Source organism: Girardinichthys multiradiatus, chromosome 1 (genome assembly GCF_021462225.1).
Source record: "Girardinichthys multiradiatus isolate DD_20200921_A chromosome 1, DD_fGirMul_XY1, whole genome shotgun sequence".
Lineage (NCBI taxonomy): Eukaryota > Metazoa > Chordata > Actinopteri > Cyprinodontiformes > Goodeidae > Girardinichthys > Girardinichthys multiradiatus.
The window spans coordinates 35,473,843-35,482,078 of record NC_061794.1 but is presented as its reverse complement, the minus strand read 5'-3'; the positions used below and the strand labels follow the sequence as shown (position 1 = coordinate 35,482,078).

General features: G+C 37.7%; 1 protein-coding gene across 1 annotated transcript in view; it reads right to left on the bottom strand.

Moving 5' to 3' along the window:
• The window catches only part of dlgap4a (discs, large (Drosophila) homolog-associated protein 4a), a 140,476-nt gene extending 132,858 nt beyond the window's left edge, over positions 1-7,618 (bottom strand). Inside the window, exon 1 of the mRNA XM_047368682.1 lies at positions 7,329-7,618. The gene's annotated coding sequence lies outside the window, so the exon portion shown is untranslated. The remainder of the gene's footprint in view (positions 1-7,328) is intronic.
• Between the last annotated feature and the right edge of the window lie 618 nt (positions 7,619-8,236).

Below are 8,236 nucleotides of genomic sequence, written 5' to 3'. Positions count from 1 at the left end.
TAAATATAGTGAAATAGTGTATATAAACTAGCTTCCTTGGCAGTGAGCATGGTGTGATTCATAAAAGAGCACTCTCATATTCTTGTCTTGAAACTTGAGTAACTTCTATGAGAATTATTGAAATCAGACTGATTATTTCCTTATTATTTTTCTCCATCAATAACATCCTTAGCAAAATTAATGACATTTCCAGAAACCCACGTAATTAGTTAGAGTTAGGGCTGAAAATATATTGCTTTTTATTTTGACCTTTATTTATACTGGATAAATCTAATTGAAAAATACATTCTAATTTTTTTAAGAGAGACCTATTCCAACATTATATAAAGTTGTGAAAGATACAAACAAAAAATTGCAAGTGCATGTTAAAATACATTGTCAAAAAGTATAAGATAATAATTAATTACAAAGACCTAATTAATAAAAGCAGGAGCCTACTGCAATTTTTTCAATATTTTTAACCGACATATTAAATTCACCAAGAGAAATGAGATTAGATAGTTCCTTTTGGAGATGATTCCAGGTTAATAGTGCAAATTAAGGGAAGGCTGTTTCCCTAATTTTGTATCGACTGAGGGAAGACACAGAGTAATGATATCCTGGGATCGGAGGTTGTGACTGATGTATTTGGGTGACATATAAGAAGATAAATGTGAGGCCAATAATACCAGAAATGATTTATAAAATTGTAGCAATGGAAAACTGTCTATGGAAAGAGATGGCCATTTCACTAAAGACTACATAATGCAATGATGGGTGAGATGTTAACATCCAGTTGTAAACCTTAGCACTCCATGATAAGCAGAATCTAATAACTGAAGAGAATTTGGGGGGCATTCATATATAAAATATCTCCATAGTCTAAAAGATGATTCCGTTGACACAATTACAGATGTAGTTTCAACAGTTACTTAAAGTGGATCTAAAACCAACTTTTTTGCAGATAAACTGTATAGATTGGGCTTTAATTGTACTATCTATATGTTACAGTGCATTTTATTTTACATTTTCATGTAAACTTGTTTAATATTACAATATGTGTCCTAAAACTGTCTTAGTGCTGCCGTCTTTGGGTTGAACGATGGCTACTGCAGTTGAATTTTCCTATTGGTTCAAACGGTACAGCTTGGTACATGTATACGTTACAGCACTGCATTAGGGTATAAAACCATCTCAGTCAGACACATGCCCTCATAGCAAGTGTGAAGTTGGATTTGCTAGCATTGATCATAACGTTTTATGCTATATACCTTCGATCATATTCTTTACTTGAGATAATATAAATCTACATGTAAATGTAAACTTCCTGAAAGTTTTTTACTGCTTTGAACGCTAGCCCATGTTATCAATGATGCTGCTAACATAATTTTACCACTCAGAATCTGGACCCATTCTGTCCTCCAAGCATCAGCTTCGAGCATCGCGGACTCAGCGCCTTGAGCCAGCGGCTCAAACTGATAAAGCTCAGGCCCACTGGGCTCCACAAAGCCTCTCCTAACATCCGGTGACGAGAAGGCTGAAAACTCCTACACCTCAAAATATTTCTCTGCTCACTCTTCATGCTTCAATATGTCAAATTAAACTAGCTGCCATGTTCCCTCATTCTCCAGACCACACCTTCGCTTAATCCCCTCTGCTCATCCCCACATTTGGCCAAGTCCCTCAGTGTCTCTTGGCACTGCACACTTGGTGGCATTTTTTAAACTTTGTCTGGGGGCGGGGTTATGCCTGCAAATCGAGTTTAGTTCCACTTTAAATTACCCTTTTACATACCGGTACATACAAAATTTATATTTATAAAACGCTAGTGATAACATGAAATGCTGGGTAATGGGTAAATGCTGGGTATGGTGCTCAGGGCTGAGATGAAGGCACACCATATTCCCCAGGGCAGTCAGTCAGTGGTGTTAATCTTTAGAGAGCTCAGATCTACTCTCTGACCCCCTAATATGGTAAATGGTAAATTAACTTATATAGCGCCTTTCCAGTCATACGGACCACTCAAAGCGCTTTACACTAGAGCCACATTCACCCAAACGCACTCACTAACGCTCACACATTCATGCACCGATACGCAGATCGGTAGGCAACTTGATCGGTAGGCCTTGCCCAGGGGCACATCGACATATGACAAGAGGAAGCTGAAATTGAACCCACAACCTTCTGATTGCAAGACTACTCGTCCTACTGAGCCACAGTCGCCTAATAAAACCCAATGTCTCTGCACAATAACTCTCACTTACTCTCTAATTAAGATATAGTATTTTTTTTTTCATGTCCATTACAGGCATCTGATGTGCTCAATGAAACTGAGATTTTTCTGTTGCTAAAGAGCCAAAATGTCCCAAATGTCAAATGCAGTTAAATTCAGACGAGAGCACCAAAACTTCTCCTTATTAGTTGGTTAGCATTAACTTGCATAGCTCAAATCTGTATGGCTATTAAAAACATACACATATTTAATTAGATACACACATTTATGTCTCATTGAATAATTTAATTACTGCCTAAGATTATTTCTTTACTGTATTTTTTTGTGTATTTAATTGTATGCTTATTTATTAATTGAGCATTTATTTATTTATTTATGTATGTATTTGTAATCATGGCAGGATGTGTCCTTCAAATGAACAGGGAAAAAGCCATGACAAAAGCCATGACAATCAAAAAAGTGTCTTGGAGATATGACTTGACCCAAATGTTCAACGTTTATCCTGAAAAAACATTTTAAGTTTGGAAAAAACATTTGAGTTTGGAAAGACTACAAATTGATCAAAATAAAATGACAAATTAACTAATTCTTGTAATACTTTGGGCTGCACAATATTAGAAAATCATGTAACGGTGACATTATTGGTAAATGCTTTTGTGAATTCCAAGCAGCCCTTTGCGATACTGATATTGGACACACCGATGCTGCGATTACGATATATATTTGGGATGTATAGTGCAGCCATGGTAACAATATTTCTTTTGAAAGAGGAGTAAATTGCAAAGTTGCCTGTTCAATTGTTTTGAATTGCTTTTGTTTCAAAATGTGAGCAAAGATTACAATATCAATAGCCTTTAACTTAACTGTGTTTTTAACTGTGTGCTTAAGATCTACATTTAAAGTGATGAAGATGATTTCCATATGCAATGCTGCAACTATATTTCTATAGGCAGTAGTATTCCAGGTCAGCTGATTATATTTCCACTCTACAAGCTTGGATCACTGATGGATTTTACTTCAGGTCTAAAGAAAAAATGTCCTGTCCTGAAATTTCTACCAAAGCCCTGGTATCATCAGGGTGTAACGAACTTTATGTTGCAGTGGAAAAATGAGTATAACTTCCATAGCAAAGAAAATGTGGTAATCCATATTGATTTTGGTTGTAGCACTGCATCATTCAATACAGTATGAAATAGCAAGTGACATGAATGGTGTATGAAGCTGCTGTATGGTAATTACCCTCTGTTCATCTAATCTTACACACAGTATGAGGCGATATTTGGAGAAGTTGGGTCGGGAAAGCCGGCAAGTTTATAAAACAGGGACAAAATGACTGAAGAAAAATGAGAGGGATTTACTTTTGTCCCTGTTAATTTAAATGCCAATTAGGCCAATACTCTGTGACATTTCCACTCCTATGACAAAGTTAATACTCCCCTCCATTGGTAGCCATATTTCAGGATTCTTTTAATGACTGTGCTCTTACACAGAGGCCAAAAAACAAAGATTTTTCCTTCTTGACATTTTTCTAGATACTGTTATTCAAACTGAATCAAAATCATAAATATATACCACATTCTGTGTTTGCACTCTGACTTTTGAGGTTTCTCATGATGTGTTATATCATGTTGAGGAAGAACACTTCACATTCATTTACTTCAAAACTCTGGCAGATAGCTCTTTTTGTCCAAGAAAACAAAATGCAATGAAATGCAAATGCAAACTGCATATACTGTAGACACAGTTGAAATTTGCCAGAACAATCGCAATAGAATACTGGTCATCTAATAATCTAATCAATTAGATTTAAGACCGGACTTTGACTAACCCACTCTAAAGTCTTTATTTTGTTTGGAGTTTTTTTGCCATTGAGAAGTGGGTTTGCTTGTGTGCTTTGAGTCTTTGCCCTGTTACATAACCCAAGAGCGCTTTAGCTGAAGACGGGCTGTTCACAGCTTCCCAAAACTAGTTTTAAAGCTGAGTTACCTTAATAAGAATAATGGACAGGGCTTCTATAGCTCAGTCATTTCTCTCTGTGTGTTTCATGATTGGAAATATTTTCACCAGCAAAATTAGTCTTTCATGTAACTGAGGGACAGTCTAGAACAGTTTTTTATCTTGCTGACTGGCAGTGTGGAGTAATGCATAGGGGAGGGTCTTGACTGTGCTAGGTTATGCTCCAAACAGCTAGAAAAAACTTCTCTCTTTCTGGCAACTTTTAAGACATCTCATTAAAAAGCACTTTGACAGTAGTAATGGTAAAATGGAAAAGATTTAGGAAGAGTAACCATTTAAAATGGTAATACACCCTAATATTGGAAACACATCCATGCATTTGCTGGGACCTTTGATGAATGCATGCCGGGGGAGCGAGGAACACTACAGAGAAGGCTCATGTAGTGAAGGAGGATATGCAGAGAGCTGGTATGACAGCAGAGCATGAGATGGAAGCAGATTAAGAAGATCCATAGTAACTGTTTGCATGACAGCTGTCCAAATGTTAACCTAATGAAGTGTGACTGTTTGTGCAGTTCTAATTAGGATGATGCATTATTCCAAAACGTCCGAGTATGAAAATATTTTTAAATACTTTGCAGCCTGTTGACATTATACATATGTGAGTGATACTGTACTGTATCTTGTCTAATCTCTTTCTGCAGCATAGCCAGTTTATAAAACACCCACCACACTGGACCAGAGCCAGCTGGGTTTCCTTCTGACTCTGTGGTAGAGCCTCAACATGGGCAACAGATGTGACACTGACACCACAGTGAGAGCCTTCATGGTCCACCACCAACAGGCCTCTTCCTGTGCTGCGTTTGTGCGACACACTGAGTCTATGTGATCTTTTTCTTGAAACCATGCACTCTTTAAAAAAGGGCAGTCTGAAATCAAAACCTTGATTATCCACCATTCAGCATGGATAGTAACGCGCTGCTACACTGATATGCTTCAGCGTGCCATCCACAGATTTGTAGTCCATTTTGCAGTGGATGAAATATTAAACTACTAAAATTACTAAAAAATCCACACACAAAGTTATGTGTGTTATTGTCTGTGTCATGCCCAGTATCTTGATTTTACTGAAATCAATTTAATACTTATAAAAGAAACCTTGTTGTTAATGACAGCTTCAATATGTATCCTGTAAAGAGAAAGTATCTGCATGCTTGCTCGGGTGTGATTTTGACCCATTCTTGCATGTAAAGTGCTTTCAAATATTGAATGTTCTATGGGCACTCTTTTGTGCACTCTGATCATAAGTTTTTTTCTGATAGATTATTAACTGCTTCAAGTCTGGTGACTGACTGGACTATTCTAGCAGGTTACTTTTGTTTTCATTTGAAACCAGCTGAGAGTTTAATTGGCTGTATGTTTAGGATTATTGTCTTTTATCTTCAGGTTATTATTAAGAATGTCCCAGTACATTTTTTCATTCATAGCATATCCCAGTACCATATGCTGAAAGACAGCCCATACCACGATGATCCCACCTCCAAACTTTACAGTTTCTGGCAGTTTTGGGATGGTGTTCAGTGCCATTCATCCCCCAAACAAGTGTGCAAAAGTTCATTTTTGGTCTTTTCTGACTTATGTCCTCCCAGCTTTTCATTGGCTTGTCCTGCAGCAAACCTTAAATGAGCTTCAATTTATTTTTCCTTCTTTAGTGGAGTTTTGCGCAGCGAGAGGATTAATTATTGGTTTAATGGAAACTGCTTATTCCAGATCTTTCTAAAGCTCTCTGTTGGTGCTCGTTTTTTCTGCAGAGCCCTTGGTTTTGTCTGACTTAGAGTGAAATTGTGTTCTTTCCACTTCTGTATTACATCCCCAACATTCAGAAGTGTAGAAATATGCCTGTAATCAACGTGATCAGTACATTTTGCAGCAGTAAGGATGAGAATGTCTTTAAAGAGCTCTGTGCCTTTACCAATAGTGGGATGCTTCTTGTGTAACACCTTGACAAAAAGAAACCTTTTCAAGCCATTGGTCTAAACCACCTGAAATTAGTTTGCATTCATAGGGAGCAGGATTATTTTGAAAATACTGATATATTTCAGTCATTTTATTTTCTATATCTTTTAGACCTCCATTTTTTCATGTGTTCAATACTTATTTGTGTCATTCCATTCATATCACATATAACTTAATGTTTAACATATAACTTCAGTTACAGGCTATTTTGTATTTGCTTTGTATGTATAGAATCCTAATATCTAATATGAATTTTATGTGAACAGCCCCATTAGAAATAAATTCATAGAGAAAATGTTCATGCTGTAAATGGAGATAATCTTGTTAATCATTCATTTTCTGTTGAAAACTAACACCTCTTTCTAAAAACTAAGAAGCTGCATCATATTATGTTTTTATATTTGATGTGATACATTTCTTAGAATTAGAATTCAGTTCAGATCTCTAAGAAACCTGGAAACAATATCGCCCAGGAAAAGTGTATTGGTGCATCTCTAAAGCAGACCTATCTTTAAGATTCACTGCAAGTTAATGGTAGATTATGGAAAACCAGATGAAAGATCTTGCATTTCTTCTGGACAACAAAAACTGCAGCACCTCTTGCAAAAGGATAAAACTTCAAACAGAGAATAGTTCTTGATCATATACGTCAATGATGTTTCATTAAACGAAGGGGGAAAATGTGCAACCACACAATCCTTATAAAATCAAAACCTCCCAATGTTAAAAGCTAACATATAATAACGATTTTTCCTCTCCAGACTCCAGAATTTTAAAGCCCTTTTCCAAAATAACAGCAGCGATTTGAGTAATTTAACATCCACGAGTCATTACAAGGCTGAAATAAAATGAATGAAATATTTCAGGTGCCATTCTCTCAGCAAGGGGAAAACTGCACTGTCCTGCTAAAGCCAAAATGTCCAATAAAACAGGCTGTTGACATGATATAACAAGTAACATATCGGCTTCCAGCAGTCACTCTCATGAGTCGACAGGTGAAAGACAAAATCCTAAATTTTCACTCAGCAGAGGGACTCGCCATGCAACAATGCATCCTGATGAGCTCTATTCGAGACGTCAGTCTTTTTATCATATGAAAAACGCAACGTCCCGAAGAAAATCCTGAATTTTTCAGCGGTCTTACCTCTTCCATTGTGTTGTAATCAACTGCAGATGGGTGTCGGTCACACAGGGATAGTTATCCAGCTCTTACATGCCGTAACATCAGCGTCAAGCCAGCTGTTTATCAGTCTGGTAAACAAACTGGGTTCACAACGTAATAGTCTTCTTCTTATTCCTCCGTTACTCCGTGCCGGTATGCTCTTCACAGTCCAGTGCTTTAGCAGTTCACCGGTTTCCACGGGGATCCATCGCGGCGGGGAAAACGCAGTTTGGAGTCTGCCGCCGGTGATGCTGCGGCTGCGGCACGGCAGCGTTCAGGTCTCGGGATGAGAGAGGTGGGGGTGGGGGTGGGGGCATCCGAGGGCCCACGACTGAACGCTCGGCTCCGAAAATGAACTCATCGGTGCCCAGATCTCGGTTGATGAATCATTGTGAGAGAGCATCATCAGAGAGGGAGGCAGCACGGGTGCGTAAGCGTGTTATTTATTCTTTCCGTGTGTCAAGAGTGATACTGCTTATTGCTGATTCAAAGAGCGAGAGAGAGAGAGATGGACTTTAAACGATAAACCGGAGATAGTTGGTTGATAAGTTTGTTATCATGTGACTCGTCTCATCTAAATCTGTTGCATCATTTATGCAAACGAGCAATCCCCTAATTAATTCCTGATGTCATAGATTTTCAAAGTAATAAAGCAAAAAGTGGATAAATTTACCGGTTACTCGAGGGTTCATGGGAGTTTGCCCAACCGGTTCACATGTGTTGTGTTGGACCTGGAGAAAGCTATGGGTTAAGAACGCTGTCAAAAACAATGTGTGTGTAAAGACGGAAATGTGTGCATATTAGTCAATAGTTGTGCATAAGTAAAATCCAAAGAGGTATTGTATATTTTCTCTATAAGAATACAAAATAAAATTTTACCGCTTCAAGAA